This window comes from Nuphar pumila, chromosome 9, assembly GCF_984573655.1.
Source record: "Nuphar pumila chromosome 9, dmNupPumi1.hap1.1, whole genome shotgun sequence".
Taxonomy (NCBI): Eukaryota; Viridiplantae; Streptophyta; class Magnoliopsida; order Nymphaeales; family Nymphaeaceae; genus Nuphar; species Nuphar pumila.
This window is the reverse complement of record NC_143257.1, coordinates 112,273,743-112,295,050: the sequence shown is the minus strand read 5'-3', so window position 1 is coordinate 112,295,050 and position 21,308 is coordinate 112,273,743. Positions and strand designations below refer to the sequence as shown.

Here is a 21,308-nt window from a genome sequence, read left to right as displayed (position 1 = left end):
ATCTCATTATTTTCGCATAATCAAGGATTTTTTTTTGTCTTTTGTCCCCAACCTACTTCCCTTTCGGCAACTATTTTCATCAAATATTTTCGATAATTATTTTCAGCAACTATTCATCAGAGGCATTTCATCGTTGTTAAACCATCGATGACATGTTTTTTCGATAAGCACAGTGTGCCCTTTTGTTTAACGGTTGAATTAAACATTGTTCCATTTTGTTTAACTGCTAAATCAAACACTGTGTCCATTTTGTTTAACAACCAAATCAAATATTGTTCCATTTTGTTAATGACTGATTGAATGAAACAATGTTCATTTTTTTAAATGCTTTTTGAAATGCAAATATGTTGTTTGTTTTTTGCAATGCTTATTCAATATTCTTTGTATTATTATTGTAAAAAATTTTAAATCTATTTATTAATACAATATAGCCAATAAAAAGACTGTGTTGAAGGGGATCACACCCACATCATCTAAAAATTTTCAAGCACAACAACAAAAGCCAACGAAAAAGTATGAATTGGGTCATCCTGGTAATTTGGAAGCATGACTTAATGTGCATAACTGGGTAGAAAGGGAGCCACATTTATTACCAAAAATGCAGGTGTCTGACGTTTTTCACAAAAAATGCACCATCGATAATCATATACAGTTGCATTCAAGCAGTGAGTTATAAATTTCAAAGTAGCTCGTATCTGAGGTAGAATATGTAAAAAAAAGTTAAACAATTTGTAAGCACAATCTTGTCTCGCTTCCCAAAAGCATCTAACGAGGATGAAGGTGTCTCATTGGCTAGTTATGAGGTTGTTGCTAATCTCAATGCTCAGATAAATGAAATTGGAGATGCAACCGCTTGTATTGGCAATGGTGAGAGGGTGGACAAAGTACATGACTAAGGGGCTGAGGTTAATGTGGACCCTCAGAAAGTGGATGTAAGTGAGGTTCATGTGGTTAGGTCGGATGTGAACACTACTCAGAAGTTGGATGCTGCTCTCCATGCACATGATAAAGTGCATGCTCGGACGAAGAGGTCGCAGCGGAGAATAATGTATGATGCTTGTAGAAAGGTAAAAATGTATTGCAATTAACTGATTTCATTAATTAAATTGATATATATATATTTTTTGAGATAAAGTGCATGCACATAAATTTTTTTTTTTTGAGATAAAATAAAAAATGGCTACAATTATTAATAAAAATCTATTTCATATGGACAAATCAAACTATTTGTTGCAGTCTTTCTCAACCTCAACGGAAAGTTCTTAAAAATTATCTAACGACAATATATAACACTGGTGCGATAATTTGAAGTTCATAAAAATACATAAAATGGATAAAAAATGAATAAAATAGCTAGGACTGGACTGGGCTACAAAAATGGATAAAAATCTATTTCAAATGGAATCAGGGCTGGGCTAGGACTGGGCTTTTAAAACAAAAAAACAAAAAAAATTAACTGTTTCGGGAGGCAGGACTGGGCTACAACCCAGTCTTGCCCCCCCCTAGCTAGGCCCTTGATGGATGCGTGTAGGGAATTCGGTGTTCTCCTCAGCTGGTCGACGCCCACAATGAGACCAAGCCTTAAGTCGACTGTGAGCAGGACTCTGTTCCACTATATCAGAATGTGGAACTGTTTTGGCAGGATAAATGCTATGAACGTCTCATCATCTTCATAGCCCCTAACCCCTTATATAATGGGAGAATCAAGCAGTTACGTGAATGTGGTCTCTCCACATTCACGTAACTCCCACCCACTAACCCCATTACGTGGCCACTAATGGGTGTCAAACCGGGTCACACTGTGGGTTGGATCCATAACCCATAATGTCCAACATTCTCCCACTTGACCTATTGACACCAAAAGTGTACTAAATGGAGGTGTATACCGTTATCTCAATTTAACTCTTCATGTGGGTTCACATGCCACACTTTATCACAAGGATAAATTGTATGAGTCATGGATATGAACACTCCTTTATGAAATGCCATATTCCCATGTACTACGCTACAATTCACCTTCAGTGCTTAGGTATGTAGAAAATTACCTTTATGAATAAGTTGGTCTCTCACCTATTCTATTGGTCTTTTTAATATTGTTATTCTGCAATTCTCTCTAACCCATATGAGAGATTCTTTATGCAAAATCAACAATAACACAAAACCTTAGAGAATCAAAATATAAACACAAATATGATCACGTAATGTATTGTCATACATCAGAAGGAATAAAAAAAAAAACTCATCCCCTTTACATGTTGGGAATACAATCCCGGTGCTAGCTCTTTAGTAAGGGGATCCACAGTCATTTTCTTCGTCCTAATTGTATCAATACATATCAGATGATTCTCAGTCCTTTTTTTAACAACAAAATATTTTAACTCCATGTGTCGACACGATGTTGAGCTCTTGTTGTTATTTGAAAAGAACACGACTGCTTCATTATCACAAAAGATCTTTAGTGGTCTCTCAATAGAGTCCACTATACTAAGACCCATAATGCAGTTTCTTATCCAAATGGTCTGTGACGAAGTCTCGTATAGAGCAATAAATTCTGCTTCCATTGTATGAGCATCAGTGGTAGACTGCTTTTCACTTCTCCATGAGACAACACCACCCGTTAGAAGGAAAATGTATCCAATAGTGGATTTTCTACTGTCAATACACCCTTCTAAGTCCGCATCAGAGTATCCAACGACCTCTAGGTGGTCAACTTTTTTGTAGGTCAACATATAGTCTTTCGTTCCTTGTAAATAGCGCATAACCTTCTTTGCTATCTTCCAGTGCGCAATGTCTGGATTTGACTGATATCTACCAAACATTCTCACAATAAATGCTATATCAGGTCGAGTGCAGGTCTGCGCGTACTGCAAACTCCCAACTGCTGAAGCATATGAGACATCATTCATCTGAGCCTTCACAATATCATCCCGAGGACAATCCTTTAAGCTCAATTTATCCCCTTTCACTATAGGTGCCGAACAAGGAGAACAATTCTCTATCCCATATCTTTTAAGAACTTTAAGGATATAGGATTTCTGAGAGAGGCCAAGGGCACCCTTAGTTCTGTTACGACGAATCTCTATTCCAAAGACATAAGTGGCCTCACCCATGTCCTTCATATCGAAATGAGAGGAAAGAAATTCTTGTGTTTCATGCAATAGACTCAAATCATTAGTTGCAAGAAGAATATCGTCAACATATAAAACTAAACCAAAATTATGAGCTTACTCCCACTAGTCTTAATGTAAATACACTAATCAACAATGTTTTTAATGAATCCAAAGTTCATTATTACCTTATTGAACTTCTTATACCACTGGCGAAAGGCCTGTTTAAGTCCATAAATTGACTTATTCAATCTGCAAACTAAGCTATTTGACTCATCTATACTAAAACCAGGAGGTTGTTGCATGTATACCTCTTCATCTAGATCCTCATTCAGGAAGGCAGTTTTCATATCCATCTGATGCAACTCTAAATCAAAATGAGCTACGAGGACCATGATTATTCTCAATGATTTCTTAGTTAAGACAGGAGAAAAAGTCTCATTATAATCAATGCCCTCTATCTGTGTGAAACCTTTTGCAACAAGCTTAGCTTTGTACCTTTCCACATGATCTTTAGAGTTTGTTTTGGTTTTATAAACTCATTTACAACCAACCGGTCTAACTCCATCAGGTCGAGGTACTAGATCCCACACTTGGTTCTTTGCCATAGAGTCATGCTCTTCTTTTATGGCATTAATCCAATGTGTTGATCTTTCACTTTCAATGGCTTCTGCAAATATGAAGGGATCTTTATCAATGTCTATGAAATCATTTGACTCTTGTAAATACACCACATAGTCCGGATGGATAACAGATTTTCTAATTCTGATGGACCTCCATACAGGTGCTACAGGTGGTTCAAAATGAGCTTCTATATCATGTTGTTGTTGTATATCCTCATCAGCAATCGGATCTAGTTGGGATTGATATTCATTGACTGGACTTTCTCTTACATTACTCGAAGGAACAATGATAGAGAAAATCAGGTTTTTATTCTTAGCAGGTGTGAAACCTGAATCCTGTATTTCCTCAAAATCAATATTTTGTAACGCATCTATCCCAACAAAACCATTTTCAAGAAATCTTGCTTTATCTATTTCCACTATCTTTGGTGTATGAGATGGACAATAAAACCTAAAGCCTTTCAATCTTTCTGGATAACCAATGTAGAAACCACTAGTTGTCCTAGGATCAAAAGCTTTTATATGTGGGTTATACAATTTAGCTTTTGTTGGACATCTCCATATGCACATATATGACAAAGAAGGTTTTTTATATGTCTATAACGCATAAGGAGTCTTTTGAACAACCTTCGTAGGAACCTTATTCAGAATATGCACTGTTGTCTTAAGAGCTTCACCCTACAAGGTCAAAGGGAGTTTTGAGTGATTCAACATCGCTCGAACCATTTCTTTAACCGTACAGTTTCTCCTTTTAGCTACATCATTCTGGTAAGCACTACCAGGCATGGTATACTGAGGTACAATGCATTCCTCTTTTAGAAACCGTACTAATGGACCTTTCTTTTATTTCATCTCAGTGAAACGACCATAATATTTGTCACCTCTATCAGACCTGACAATCTTAATAACTTTACCAGTTTGTTTCTCTACTTCTTTCTTGAAGTCCTTAAAACCTAAAAGACCTCTGATTTTTCATATAATAAGTAGAGATACATATACCATGAGTAATCGTCTATAAAGGTGACAAAATAATTTTCACCCATATAACACGATGAAAAAAGGGCCACACACATCCGTTTGCACTATTTCTAACTTTTCATTGTTGTGTTTGGCATCTTTCTTATATGTGTTAGACTACTTAGCCTTTATGCAGTCAACACATGACTCTATATTCATAAAATTAAGGGATCTGAGGATTCCCTCTTTCACGAGTCTTTGGACTCTCTCTTTCGAGATATGTCCTAACCTCTGATGCCAAAGCAAATAGGATTGATCATTCTTTAGTCCATGTTTATTGTCAATCATTATGTTCTCAATGGAGTGAGATTTTTGAATTTGGAATTTGGTTCTTAATCAATACAAACCATCACACATATATGCAGAACCTATATTCATTGAATTTTTCATAATAATAAGTTCAGATTTTTCAAATTTAAATACAAAGTCAAACTTATCAAGTTTTGAAATTGAAATTAGGTTTCGACTATAAGATGACACATAAAATGTATCGATTAAATCCAATATGAATCCTGATTCCAACACAATTCTACAGGTCCCAACGCTCTTGACATGCGAACACATCTTATTTCTTAAGAAGATGCTTCTTTCATGCTCTGTTGGTTCCCTTTTGTTCAGAAATGTCTGCAAAGAGTTAGTAATGTGCATCGTGACACCAGAATCAATCCACCAATTATGCAATGGAACGTGAATTAGATTGCACTCATAAGAAACAAATGACTTATTACTTTTATTTTTGAGCCACTTCTTGTACTTCAAACAGTTCACCTTCTTATGCCCCTTCTTTTTGCAGAAGAAACACTTTATAGAAGGACCTCCTAACTGAGATTTAGCTTTCGTCTGAGAGTTTGAACTCTCCCCAGTGGCTCTCTTCTGATTCTTCTTTTTGAATGAGCTTTTCTTTGGCCTCGACCTCTGTTTATTCTTATGAGAGGTCATATGTGCACTTGGCACCCTCTCACCCTTCAATCTCTTATCTTCCTCAACACACTTGGCCAATAGGTCATTAAAAGACCACTTATCATTATGTGTGTTGTAGGAGATTTTAAAGAGTTCATACTCAGTAGGTAACGAGGTTAAGATCAGATGTACTAAGAAAGAGTCAGAGATGGCGAACTTCATGTCATTTAGTTGAGTCACAATATTCCTCATTTCCAAAATATGCTATCGGATGTGACTGTCACCAACATATTTCATAGACACTAATTTGGACATGAGCGTACTAGCCCTTTGCCTTATTAGAAGTGACGAACTGAGCCTCAATGGCTCTTAGAAATTCCTTCACTGTCTCACAATGAGGAATGACACCTCGAATATTCTTAGCCACCCGAGATTGCAAAAGCAACAAGCTAATTATGTTCGAGCGCTCCCACTTCTCAGAGGCAGTCTTCTGATCGGTTGTACTCTGCACTGTAAAAGCGGGAGGTTCATCAATTCTAAGGGTCAGATCTAAATCCATATAGCCCAAAGTGAATAATATGATTTCTTTTCAATTAAAAAAATTTGATCAGTCTAAAATGGGGATATTACTAGAACCATCGATAAGGAAGGAACCTGGTAAAACAAGGAATGAAAATGGAAAGACGTTACTATTATTGCTCAGATGAGACTCATGTTGAAAAGGTAACAGTGAGACCCTTTATTTTCACCTTTTCTGAGACAAGCATAGTTGAGCTATTATTGTTTCACTTTGGTGAAAACGATAATACTCATAGTTGCTTTGTCTCTTCAATTCTCAAGGGATTGACTTCAGTTGGTGAAACTAGCTGATCATGTAACCATGAAGCAATTCAGCACTGTACATTTGGGTACGAATACGCTTCATGGGCTGGAATACACATCTACTATCACACCCTGTGTAGATTTAGAACACAACGACCTACCTTTGGGTAGAGTCGATGTTTCATAAATTCACACACAATCATAATAATGAATCTTAATATGGTCCAAAGAATCCTTAATTAACATGACTCAGATCACTTTGGTGATTACATGAATCGGTCAATCAAGATCTTTTACCGAAAATTCTATTTGTATTATGGAGCACACCCATGCACACATTTTAATGCATGTATATTAATGACACAATATAAGTTCAAGCTTTAACTAATATACATAAACTAAATGTCACAAATTTAGTTACAATTCATACTTAACACCATCATGCACAACTTAACCAACACAGAACACATGAATTAACATGCATAAGTCATGCATTATTTAAAATAAATACTTTATAAAGCATGAAAAATAACAAAAGCATGCTCATATAGGTAAAACCCAGGGTCCTCAAGTAGAAACCGGTCTGAAAACACCATGAAACGGTCTGAAACTGCCCCGAACCGGTCATCAAAGGGTTCGAATCAGTTCTAAACCTTATGAACTGATACTAAATATGAACAAAAGTTCATAAAACCCTATAACTGTATGCCAAAATCCATGTATCTTTATAAATCCATGAGAACAAGATCTTAGCATCTCGAAACCGGTGAAAAACTGGAAGAAACCGGTCAAAAATGACTCTGAACCGGTTCCGGAAGGGGCCGGATCAGGTTCCTGATCCGGTTCAGGCTAAATAGTGCCTGGACCCTGGTGGATCCGGGTCAGAATTCGGTATTAACCAGATCTGGATCAGACCTGTGGTTTAAACGGATCCAGGTATGACCCAGTATTAACCGGATTGGACTCGGGTCTCACCTGATCCTCATTGGACCCGGGTCTAACCCTATCCTAAATGGACCCGATACTCAATGGACCCGGGTTGGACCCGACACATACTTGATACGGGTCAGACCCAATTTAAGCATGATCCGGTTAGACAAGGTCTGAAACAGACCTGGGTTAGACCTAATTCAAAACGAACCTGGGTTAGACCCGGTCCGAAACGCTCCCATGTTAGACCCGGTCGAAAACGGACCCGGGTTAAACCCGGTCCTAAATGGTCTCGGATCAGACCCAACTTGTAATGGATCCGGATCAGACCCGGTCCTAAATGGACCCGGGTCTAACTCGATTCGAGAGAAACCTGATTCTTTCCGAATCAGACCCGGAACCATTATGGGTCCGGGTCAGATCCAAGAATAAACAACAGACCCAATCCACCCAAAATGGGTTTGGATTGGGTCTGTCATTGGATCACCTCGTCGAACCCGATCCGGTATCCCTGTTAAAATGAAATAGAAATCCGAGGGTTTTGGTTTGGCTTTTCACGGAAACCAAAAGGGTTTCCGCCCTTTTCGGCTCCACGGCGACCGACGCCGGTGTCCAGTCGGCGATGCTCACCTCCTCAGGTGTCGCATCTACGTCGACGGCCATCGGTAACCGACGCCGCCCCATGACGACATCTGATGCTCTGTAGTCTAATGGCTGAATGGGCATTGGAAGAAAGGGCACGACACCAGTAGCAGTGCCGACAAGGTCTCTGGCGACCGACGATCGATCCAGCTGGCACATCGCCCCACGACGATCGTCTGATCCGGTGACAGCCCTGGCACCGACTGATCCTGATGGCGACGGTAGCCGTTTTCGGATGCCCAAATATCTTCCGGCGACCCACGTTGCCCGCCCATTGGCGACCGATGTCGCCCCACGGCGGCATGCGATTGCCAGCACCGGCTACCAGCTGGAATCGCCCGCAGAAGCCCTGGCAACGACGACTCCACTGGCAGCCCGATGGACACTGGGCAGAAAAAAAAGGGGGTTTTCAAACCCCAAACGTCGGCCATCTGACGATTCTCAATCCCGGCAACACCTCCGGCGAGCTCAGCTTAGGCCGATCACTCTGCAACCCAACGACGCAGGGGATATTAGGCAATGGCTCCAGCAGCGATCCTGGCGCTGGCAGAACCTCCCTGCAACCCGACGGCGACAGGTATACAACAATCTACCCACCTTTTTTTTTTTTTAGGGATATGATCTGCCGTCGGGATGTTTATCGCCCCACGACGATAGTTGCTGTCCTCCGACGAACAAACGTCGCCCCATAGCGACTGGCAGTCACCTGTGAAGGTTGTTGCCCCACGACGACAGACTGCTGAAAAACAATGATCGCCATCCTCTGTCGCAAACATCACTGTTTGCAACAGTCTGCCGGAATGTCACCCCACGGCGACATGCTGTCGCAGAAACCAGAATTCAGACAACACCGGGGTGAATGCTGAAAGGGCCTACACGACCACGTGCAGCGAAAATGCGTGGTTGTGGGCCCATAACCCAATGTTGGCGAATCCTGTAAAACAAAATGCAAGAAGCGCACCTGAATTCGCCATGGACGCGTGTAGGGAATTCGGCGTTCTCCTCAGCCGGTCGACGCCCACAATGAGCCCATCCCTTAGGTCGATGGTGAGCAGGACCCTGTTCCACTATATCAGAATGTGGAACTGTCTTGGCAGGATAAATGCTATGAACGTCTCATCATCTTCATAGCCCCTAACCCCTTATATAATGGGAGAATCAGGCAGTTACGTGAATGTAGTCTCTCCACATTCACGTAACTCCCACCCACTAACCCCATTACGTAACTCACTAATGGGTGTCAAACCGGGTTACATTGTGGGTTGGATCCATAATCCATAATGTCCAACATGCCGTACTTATGGTTACTATCCTGACAGTGTAAAACTCGGTGGGCTTACCCCTTGCCTCTAGAGAGTCGCCATGCTTGGGCTTGGGTTGGTGAATTTTGATTGTGCTTTTAGCGAAAATAAAATCACTTGACCTCAATATTGATATCGCTCATTAGTTTCTATCAATAATAAATGCAGATTCAGTTGGCCCACTTGCTTTGATTTGTGCAATTTGATAAATCTTTTTGCTAATTGTCAATTGATTTACTGTGTTCAAACATGTTATTTGGTTATCAGCATGTTTATTGGCAAGTTAATGGCATCCACAACTGATTTACAAAGCAAACTTGGGGCTAAGTTCTTGATGAACTCGTCTCTGTCACACTGGTCATAGGCAGATGAGTGGTTGGTCTGCACCAGCAAATACCTTGGGACTACTGGATTGACCATTTTCTCAAATATACCCTGAATGAATGTCATATGACATCTTAAGAAATGCTTGGTCATAGTCCTCAAAATGATACTGCATCTCTCACATGATCATGGATATGGATTGATCACCTAAAGACCCGTATCCATTTTCAAGAACGTGATCCCTAATATAATAACCATAAGAATATATTCATGGGTCAGATGTATGGGCACAAACAGATTCGATATGGACTGCATCATGCTAAAATTCCTGGCTACATGACCATGAGGGCTTTGCACCTCCATCTATGGGTTGGCTAGTATCCTCGAGGTGAAAAGGCACGATTCACGAGTTCAATAGCCATGGAGTGTCCCTCAAAGGTCGAAATTGTAGGCTACATCTGACTTCATATCCCTATTTATATGGATGTGTTAATCCGCAAGTATGTTTGTTTGATATTCAAGTTTTCTTTTTGTTTCTTGACATCGATTTTTCCTGAATGGAGAGGCTAAAGTCTAGATAATACTTTTTCTCTTTGATAAACAAGCAATAACCATGCATCTATTTTTTTATGACTAAGAAAAAATCCTTTCATAGTCTAATAGACTGGCATTAAGCACAAAATGGAGTAAACAGCTACCACCTATATATAATAGAAACCCTCCCAAACCTCCTCAATGGAATTTTTTTGGTATTTTTTTTCAAAATTATGATACTATAAATGAACACATAAAAAAATGGTATTTGGAGCCTCAAAAATTTATAAAAATTGTATCGATGTGATTTTGAAACTTATAAAAACCTATCCATGCAACGTAATCAAATGCTCCAAGAACTGATTCCTAGAAAAATAAGCATACAAATCACATCTGTACAATTGAAGTTTTGAAAAAAAACATCAAAAATCTAATAAAACGTCTATTGGGGAGGTTTGGGAGGGTTTCCATTAGAAGGTTTTCACACACACACACACACACATACACACACACACACATACACACACACACACACACATATATATATATATATATATATATATATATATATATATATATATATATATATATATATATGGAGAATGAAAACCCTCACAAAGCTCTCAATGAAATTTTCTGTTGTTTTGTTAAATTTTTTACCATACAGATGTGTTTATCATAATTAATTTACTATAAATTGATACTTGGATCATGAATTTTGGATTAAAAAATAGTATTTGGACCCTCAAAAATTTATAAAAATTGTATGTCGTTGATTTTGAAACTTATAAAAACCTATCCATGCATCAGAATCAAATGCTCGAAGAACTGATTCCTATAAAAATAAGCATACAGATCACATCTATATGGTTGAAATTTTGATAAAAAACGCCAAAGATCCAATAAAACTTCGATTAGAAAGGTTTTCCATTAGTGAGTTTCCAAATACTATTTTTCTATTGAAAATTCATGACCCAAGTGTCGATTTATATTAAATCAATCATGCTGAACACATTTGTAAGGTCATAATTTTGAATAAAAAAATCATTGGAGAGGTTTGGGAGGGTTTTCATTCCATATATATATATATATATATATATATATATATATATATATATATATATATATATATATATATATATATATATATATATATATATATATATATATATATATATATATATATATATATATATATATAGCATTCAGGTTCGGGTTGGCACTACACCCTAACATAAACCTCCTTATTGGGGGTTTCCACATCAGGGTGGGTAGGGATGCACCCCGAACCGAGCTGGCTTGGTTTTGGCTCAGTTAAAGCTCGGCTCGAGCTCATTCACTTTGTAAATGAGCCGAGCTTGAACCAGTGTATGAAACTCGGACGAGCTATCAAGCCAAGCTTGAACGATCTGTCGTTCATTGCAAACCCCATATAAATAATACTTTTGCTAAAAAAAATTGAGAACTGCATTGTTACTATAATGGGTAGGGCTATAGCCTTTATTAAGAACGTATTAGGTTCAAATCTCTCCCTTTGTGGTTTTTTTCACTGAGAACTTTTTAGTATGTATAGAAGTTTTATAGTAATAATAATAAAAAGACATGCTTTTGCTTAACGGTAGGTCCCTTGGTTATCATTAAGGAGGTTGTGGGGTCAAATCCCTTCTCTGCAAAATAAATTTTAATAAATCTTGCTTAAGCTCGGCTTGGCTCGAGCTCAGAACCGAGGCGAGTTTGGACAATGCCTTACAAGCTTGGCTCTGAGCTTGAGTCAAGCTTGGACAAAGTGATTTTGAACCGGCCAAGTTCAAACAGCCTAGGCTCGGCTCAAACTTTGCTCATGTGCATCCCTAAGGGTGGGTAGTTGCTCATCCTAGCCCGTATGTAGCTCCGCCTCTGATCCGATCTTCTCTTTGAATCCCTTCTCTGCAAAATAAATTTTAATAAATCTTGTTTAAGCTTGGATTGGCCCGAGCTCGGAACCGAGGCGAGTTTGGACAACGCCTTACAAGCTTGGCTCTGAGCTTGAGTCAAGCTTGGATAAAGTGATTTTTAACCGACCAAGTTTGAACAGCCTAGACTCGGCTCAAACTTAGCTCATGTGCATCCCTAAGGGTGGGTAGTTGCTCATCCTAGCCCGTATGTAGCTCCGCCCCTGATCCGATCTTCTCTTCGAATTCTGCATTCTGAATGTGTAAGGTGTGTGTGTGTGTGTGTGGGGGGGGGGGGGGGTAATGAATTGAATGCAATATGGATCCCGGTATTGCCAAACTTGTCATTGGTTGCCTAACAACCCTTGCTACTTGACACATTACAGATTCAGCACCTCTGTCTTGACCTTTTTAACACATTTTCTGGAACGAGCCTGTCACTGCTAATTAAAGGTGTCAACGGGTCGGGTTTGGCTAGGACCAAGGTGAAACACGATTTGGACCTGATTTGAGATGCTGGTACCGGACTCAGGTCCAATCAAATCCACTATAAGAAAAACCATACCCAGATCATAAAGAGTACATCAATCAGACCGGGACCATAATTGGTAAAATAATATATTTTATCAATTTTATATTGAAAATTTGTGGATCTTGGTCAGAACTTGGGTCAGGCCCAGGTCAAATATGAAATTTCATAAACTGTACCTGGTTCCTTATATTAATCGGTCCCTTAAAAATCCAACCCGGATTCTAATTGAACGTTCTTATTTATCATCAAACCCTGATCCTATAGAGTTCGATATGGGACGGGTCCAGGTCAGTGGCGGAGCCAGAAGTTTTTCATTGGGTGGGCAGACTTCGGGTCTCGAGGACAATGCTATGGTCTTGAAGGACGATCCATTTATTATGATCAGTGGCAGAGCCAAAAAATTTTTTTGCTAGAGGAACAATGTTCGTGGAGAGATAAAACTTAAATAAGCCTTTGAATTAAAATAACAATTGTTATAAACACAAACAACTAAATTTATGAACATAATAAGATAAAACCTTAAATTGTACTTTTAAACTAAAATAAAGATTGTTCACGTAAGAAATACAAACAACTAAATTCATGAAAATTTTACAATTGACATCTTCTATTTTTCATATTTTGAAAACAATTATCAAATGTCTTCTTTTCTATGTAAGTAACCAAAGCATCATTGATCCACTCATCTCCCATTCTATTACATAGTCGACTTTTGATATTGTTCATAGCTGAAAATGCTCTTTCAACACTTGTTGTTGCAACTGGCAAAGTTAATGTCAACTTAATCAATAGATACACATGAGAAAATACAATGTGTTTTTGAGTTGCTACCATCATCTCTGCTAACTCTGCTAAAGATTTTAAACTTGAAAACCATATATGATCTCCAAATTTTATGGAGGCTTATGGGAAATATGACTCACAAGGCCTCAAGAATCAAATTTTTAGCAAGATTCTTAAAGTGAGTACTATATATGATAATTTTCATTTAGTAATTTTGAAAACCTGATATGAGTGACATGTGTGTTGAATGAAAACAAAGCATAGATATTTATTTGTCAAATTAAAATTAAATCATGCCCAAAACTTTGTAAATTTTTTGCTTGACTGTTGGATATTAGTGGTAGAAAGGTGTAACTTGAGATGAATTAAAAAGATGATTAAACCTATAGAAAAGTGGTTCAAACAAGGAGCTCAATTAGGTCCTACCATAAATCACATCATATATCCAAGACAACACAAAGTGCACATCATACATCTCAGACCTACAAACCAGATCATGTTAGCAGTTCTTAAACCACACCAGAAGCATGTGCATGACAAAAAAATACATCTGATGAATTATCTTAGTGAAATTGATTACTGAATCAATTAAATTTCATCCTATACCTTATAGAAAACTCAGTATATCCCCTTTTTCAAATAATGTCCAAGTAAAATCTGTTAGTTTTCAGAAAAGAACAAACATGAAAGATATTGAAAGTAATAGGAAAGTCAAAGGGTATTTGGAAACTGGTGGTGTTTGATTACCTTAGATTGAAAATAACAAAGTTTTTAAAATCTCAATGTGAAAAAATTTAGACCTCAAACTCTCAGATTTGTAGTCAGATGTGTGGGAACCCAACTCAAATACAATAGAGTTGAGGCAACTATGGTCAAAACGATTATATTGCTACTAAAATGATAATATCATGAAATTTTGAAAATATCATGATATTTCAAACTTTTGGTAAAATATTATGACATTTAGGGAACACCATAGAGCACACGTATAATACCTACATGCTTAGCTCATTAATTTAAGATGGCCATTATAAACACTATTGTTACAATTAAAATAGCACTGCAGAGAAAGAGAGAGGTCATATTTCTAATCTGATCATCTTTTTTAGAGGTTGAAAATACCTTAATAGAGATCCAATCGAACTCAACGGCAACAAATCCGCGAAACTGTTGATTGTGGTGGATCATCATCATGCCTCAATTCCCGAGTCCTGACTAGACGGTGTCAGCTAACAATCAACCATCGTGGATATGTCATACTAAATTGAGACACACACACAGATATAAAAAAGTTGATTTTTCTTCACATTATTATGACTCCACTCTCTCTCTCTCATATCCATCCCCTTACCACGAATTACCTGCAGGTGGTCCAAATCCTCCTTTTCAAAGAAAGACATGCTCCAATTCTTATGCTTACCCTAAAAACTAAAGAATATAAGCGTGAAACTAAAAAATCAAGCAATAAAGAAAACAGAAAGAAAAAGGACCATCTTCCAAAGTAGAGGAATATCAGAACAGAAACCATAAAGCTGAAAGCAAGATCCTACCAATTAAGCAATCAATTTGGTTAATATGTAGCTTTGCTCATCTAGGTTTAGTTATAGCACTAATCCGTTTAAAGAGAGAGAGTCTGACCCCTCCTTTGATCTCAACTCCTCTATAAACACTTACACCTACCTTTTATCTCTCTCTGTTTAAATTCTTTCTCTCTCTCTAAAAAAAGGAAAATCATTCCTCTCTCATTTTTATAATATTCCATCCATTCTGTCCCCCTCCTCCCCAATTTACCTGAATCCACCCGTAGGCCTCCTCTGTTTTTCCCGTTTCACCACCACCCATCAAAACCCTAGAAAACCAAAACACCAAGAAATCACCCACGAGGAAGAGCAATACACCCACACTCCAAAAATTCAATTCCCCCATTCAAACCCTAGGAAGATTTTAGGAAATGGGTATTGGGAAAAACTGCAAAGGATCCATCACCAAGACCTCCTCCTCCCCTCCCGTTACCATATTTGGGTGTTTGCAAGATGTTCATATGAAATAGCAAGATAACACATGAAAGAGAACTGAAGAAAGAAAAAGAAGAAGAAGAAGAAGAAGAAGGGGAAGAGAGAGATACTGACCTACTTTAAGCCTTCAACTGGCGGTCCGGCGTTTCGGCATGATGGCGGACGACAGTGCTTCACGTCGGCACCAGTGGTGGAGCCAGGGGTGGGCATTGGTGAAGCAGCAACACAAATGAAACAGTGAACAATCCCTAATTTTTTGAAAGGTCCCGACTACTGACTCGGTGGGCACCGAGTCGAGTTGACTCAGCTGAGTCCCGAGCCGACTCAGTTTCTAATTCTAGGGTGGGCGACCACCCACCCATGCCCACCCCTGGCTCTGCCACTGCTTTAGACCCCTTTCACCGAGCCAGTGTATGAAATCTAAAAGGGCATTTGTGTATCTGGGCAATGCTCTTCGTGCATAAAAAGCACAAAGAGTGTTACAGAGGAAACAAAGTCCGACCACCCCCATCCCTGTTTGTTTCCACTGAAATGGGAATTGCAGAGTGAAAAGCAAGTCGTGGGTTGTATTGTAGCCGAACTCATCCTACTCGTCCTCAGAAATTATTTGGGAAGTGCTTTAATCGGCAAATCATGATTAATAGGCAAAAAAATTGTCAAACTGGCCGTTTGAATTTCTCGACAAATCGTGATTAATTTGTAAAATAAAAAAATCATGATTAATAGTAAGTAATCGGCCAACCCTCTATTTTCATTTTGATTAAAATACTATATATTAAATTATAATTAATCAAATAATTATATTTTACATCAAAAAAATCTTTTAGAACAAACTTAGTATCTACCTTTAGTTAGACCTTTATGCAAAGTTCACTTGAACAAAAAAGGCAAAATTGATTACAAAAATTTTGATATATTTTGATTATCTAAAAATAATATTTAAATTTATTTTTTAACATATTACCAAATCTTATTATATATTTAAGAATTCATATTTATTTACATTTTTCTTAATATATTATTCATTTTTGTATTAACCTTTTATCCTTTATTTATGCCATGCTCTCTCTCTCTCTCTGCATTTAATGCCTGTCATTTTTATTATTTTTTTAAGATAGTACAACTAATAGTTTCCTTCTTACTCTCTCTCTCTCTCTCACTACAGTTAATGCATGCTATTTTTTGTCTACACACTTGTATGCAAGTATAAGTTGTGATTCTTCGTTCATTTTAAGAATGAGCAACACCTTCAAGTGCTACATTTGTGGAGGTACGGGACATAAGGCATTTGAGTGTGGAGGAACCAAGTTGAGTATGAGGGTGAACCCATATATGATGTTGAGATCGAAGGCGAGTGTGAGGAAGAAACACTCTATGCTGATCAAGGAGAGGCTTTGATCACCTGTTAGATATGTTTAGCTCCTAAGCAAGATTTCAGTGTCCGCAAACCAACATATTCCAATCCACTTGCACTATCAAAGGCAAAGTATGTAGATTTATTATCGATTTCGAGTATTGCGAGAACATGATTTCTATTCAAGCGGTGACCAAGCTCAAATTAGAAACACGCAAGCACCCCAAGCCTTATCAAATGTCTTGGTTGAAAATGAGCATAGATGTGAAGATTGATAAATAGTGCTTGGTCAAGTTCTCTATGGGCAATACATATTTTGAACATGTATGGTGTGATGGGCTACCGATGGATGATAGTCATCTCATCTTAGGTAGATCGTTACAATATGATAGGTCAGTTACTCACAATCACTGAACTAATATATATTTGTTCTTGTTTGAGAGAAAGAATATCACATTAGCTCCCTCTAAAGATCTACCAATATCATTATCACCCAAGCTTAGTCCATCTAAACCACCCACTGCTCTGCTAGCTAGGAGATTTTCTTTTGCTAGGATCACCATTTATTACCTCCTTTTAGCATTTGATCCTACACTAGAGTAGTGTGTCATAGATCCTCGGGTCCAACCTCTTCTAAATTAATTCAGTGACATCTTTTTTGAGGAGTTACCCTCAGGATTACCTCCTCAACATGATTTCCAACATTAGATAGACTTGCAACCAGGGGCATCCCTACCTCATCTTCTCTACTATCGCATAAGTCTCACTGAGTATGAGGAATTGCATACCCATGTTAATGATTTATGACAGAAAGGGTATGTGAGAGAAAGTTTGAATCCATATATCGTTTCAGCATTATTCTCTAGAAAATGAAACTTGGCATATGTGTATAGATAGTTGAGCCATCAATAAGATTACATTAAATATAAGTTTCTTATTCTTAGGTTGGATAATCTGTCAACCAGCAAGTTGGAGCCCAGATATTTTCAAAGTTAGATCTCCAAAGTGATTACCATCAAGTCAGAATTAGGCCAAGAGATGGAAAAACTGTATTTAAGATTAGAGATGGTTTCTATAAATGGTTGGTCATGCCATTTGGATTGTCAAACCTATCATCTGTTTTTATGTGCATCATGAATCAGGTTCCGATGCCATACATAGAAAAATTTCTTGTACTTTATTTCGATGACATCCTTATCTATAGCAAGAATGAGCAGAAACATTTATCACATTTGCAAGCAGTATTTACCATCCTTAGAAAAGAAAATTTTTATGATGCTCTTGACAAGTGTATGTTCCTTGTAGATAAAGTTTTTTAGGATATATAGTTTCAATAAGAGTATTTTTGTAGATCCTACTTATCGAATCTATTAGAGATTGGCCTACTTCCACCTCTATCATAGTTTTCATGGGCTAGCAACTTTTTACTGTTGGTTCATTCATCATTTTAGTAGTGTACCACTTACTGATTGGATCGAGGGTAAAACTTTTCAGTGGACACCTAAAGCAAACAAGTCTTTTGAATTATTATAATTCTAATTGAGTTTTGCATTGATTACTTATTTGAGTAGCCATAGGAGCTATCATGAATATGGAAGGAAAACATGTTTGCATACTTTAGTGAAAAACTAAGAGATGCCAAATTAAAATATAATACATGACAAAAGTTTATACTGAACTTGGCCCACAATGCTTGGCGAAAAATGTACCTGAGACGATACGATACAGATTTTGATACCTGACTTAGATCTAAAGCAAACAGTGAACTCATAACTGAGTCTGACACCAAATTTGTATCATATCAAGTTCAGTGTTGCACCTATTATTCAAACCCGATATAAAGTCGGGTATGGTGAAATCTGCCCGGTCTGGCCATTTATGATGATTATAACTGACCAAAGTTGTATCAAGCAAAGAACGACTATAGTAAGACTCACAAAGGCACTATAATATCATACTGTAAAACTTTTGAACTCAAAGATTAACAACAGTATAGACAACTATGTTTAGTGTTAGAGAAGGAGAAAGTGTGATTCATCAACAAACAGTGCACATCAAATCAATTACATTATCGTATTGATAAAGAACTGATCAACAAAATCCCTATAAATTTATGCACATCAATAACTACATACCAGATTCTTAAGATGCTTTTGAAGGATCAGACGGAATCTGAGATTGTTCCAAAGTCTTTCACAAGAATTCTGAGATCTTGGAAGTTGCAGCTTGGCCTCTTTGTAGGCAGTTGAAATAATTTTACACTGCAACATTAAATTAAAGTCAAATGCCAACATGAATGAAAAAGTAAGAACCATAAATAGAGTGAAGTGCAAACATGGTGATTGTCAAGCCTTCTCGCAGATCAATAAAGGATAGCTCCATGGAAGAGATTGATTCCAAACCTATGTAAAAAGAGCTCCAAAGCGAAACTTGTTTTTACTCGACAGTCACTATTGAAGCGCAGGAGGAAATGACCAAAGTTCTATAAGATCTTTTGAAGCCACCAAAATTTGAGAATGACAACTCCATGGTTTACCCATCCTTCTACAGAGTATTCAAATCTTATTATTTTCTATGACAATTGTATGGTTTGTCCATTATTATACATGCAGGAGGATCAAATCTTGCTATTTCCTTTTCAAAGCTCTCAGTAGGATTGCCTTCCTTAAATGTGGGAAGACCTCCTTGGCTCCAGTTATAATGGTCGTTAGCTTGGCAGAAGCCTTTGTTTGCATTTAGAAGAATCTAGGCTTTTTTCTTCAGAACTAATTTTTTTGTCAAAACACTCAAACAAATTGCCCAACACTGCAGTTGGACAATACAGATAACAGAGGACAACCAAGACGTGGGAGCTCTAAACCAGTCTACACCTCTATCTTCACACCATTTAGTGTCGCTCTGCTGAAGATACAATTAATAAATCGTCAGACGGTAACATGAAGAAGCTGTAAAAGGAAAATGTGGCACCAATTGATTTTTCATTCTACACTAGATTCCTACTTGACTAAAGAATCACATGGAGATCTGGTCTTATTTGTTGATAATTATGGAAGTGTATAGAAGATAATTTTTTGTCAGCAAAGATCTTCCTTTTTTTTGTGTTTTCCTTTTTAACAGGAAACTTGGCCCAAGAGATCCTGCCGAGCAAGAATGAAAATGTTGGGTTAACAATGGATGGTGTGCCTTTTGTAAATGGTGGTTAGAAAAAAAGTATTTTCAAAATCAGTTCTATAACCAGCTATGATCCATGTCAAGATACAATTCGATATGGCTGCATGTAGAGAAGCAAAATGGATGGATTCAAACCTTTCTTGGATGGGATTTTTTTGTTGTATAATGCAGATTGATTGCTTTGTAATTGGTGGTGACAACTTGCAACTCTTTCTGATTTTTTGTCTTTAATAAAACTTTCATTCACTTTCCATGAGCAGTAAGGGTAGGGATCTAAATGGGTCGGATTCTGGTTGTATGTAGCCAATACCAGATCTCGGTTGTTGGCTAAACGGATTTGGATTTGGATTCTGATTCCAATGGTGAAAATTTCATACCAAATCCTATCTTTTACATGTAATCATATTCAGATATCCATTAAAAATCCAGATATGCATCGGATTCGGTGACAAAATGTCCAAAACCATATCAACATCCCATTATAATCGGATATGCTTTTGACTTACCAAATCTGACAAAACAAAGTCAGCTTTAGTCGGATAACAGATGAAATCCGATCTGTTAACATCATCCCTAAGTAAGGATACTGCAATTTCCATACCAGATTCAAGCTCCTAAAGAAGTTCAATACAAGGGTTTCAAAACCATGACATCACCTATTATGCCAAGCAAGTTCAAGACATCCCCCAAAATTTATGGGGTTTTCATGACCATTATCCCAACTTCTGCTTTACAATTTTTGTCTTTTCATTTTCTACCTATTTAGAGATAAACTTACATCACCTGAAACCTTTTGATATCTCTACTCATGGTTGCCTTCAAGTCTTCAATGGTTTCCTTCTTTTCCTAATTCTTTCCGCTTGTGAACCATCACTTTTCATACCAGTGTTATGACATATCTACATGCAACACGTGCAAACTCTTAGAGAACTTTTTTTTCTTTTTTTATTGACAATATTCTCCAATGTCCTATAATGTATGTAGTCATAATCTTATATTTCTTTATTACATCAAATCACTACTTTAACATACCCATCAGCCATATGCACTCGGTCTTCATAGTGGTTCTTAGTTTCTTAACATTCAACATTATATAAGATTGTCAGTCTTTCTGTGTTCTGCAATTACTCTTGCAATTGCATAGACACTTGCTTGTCATGTAACACTTCATTAGTCTACTATCTAACACTAATTCTACTAACCAAGGTTGTAAGTATCTTATTGTAACTCATATTGGTAAGGCCCAAAATAAGATACACAGTATTTTATTGTAAAAAATGTAAATTTAAAAAAAAATAAAATTCTAAAAAAAATAGAAAAAT

General features: G+C 37.5%; 1 long non-coding RNA gene across 2 annotated transcripts; it reads right to left on the bottom strand.

Annotated features, from left to right (window-relative positions):
• Positions 1 to 13,100: 13,100 nt before the first annotated feature.
• On the bottom strand, positions 13,101 to 15,680 carry LOC149828898 (uncharacterized). 2 transcript variants are annotated; one of them, XR_016434087.1, is made up of 3 exons: positions 15,576 to 15,680; positions 14,569 to 14,867; positions 13,101 to 13,424 (listed from the first exon to the last, which is right to left on the bottom strand). It is a non-coding gene; the product is annotated as an uncharacterized LOC149828898 (long non-coding RNA). The 2 variants fall into 2 exon arrangements; XR_016434086.1 differs by having other exon boundaries at positions 14,569 to 14,807.
• Positions 15,681 to 21,308: the final 5,628 nt, after the last annotated feature.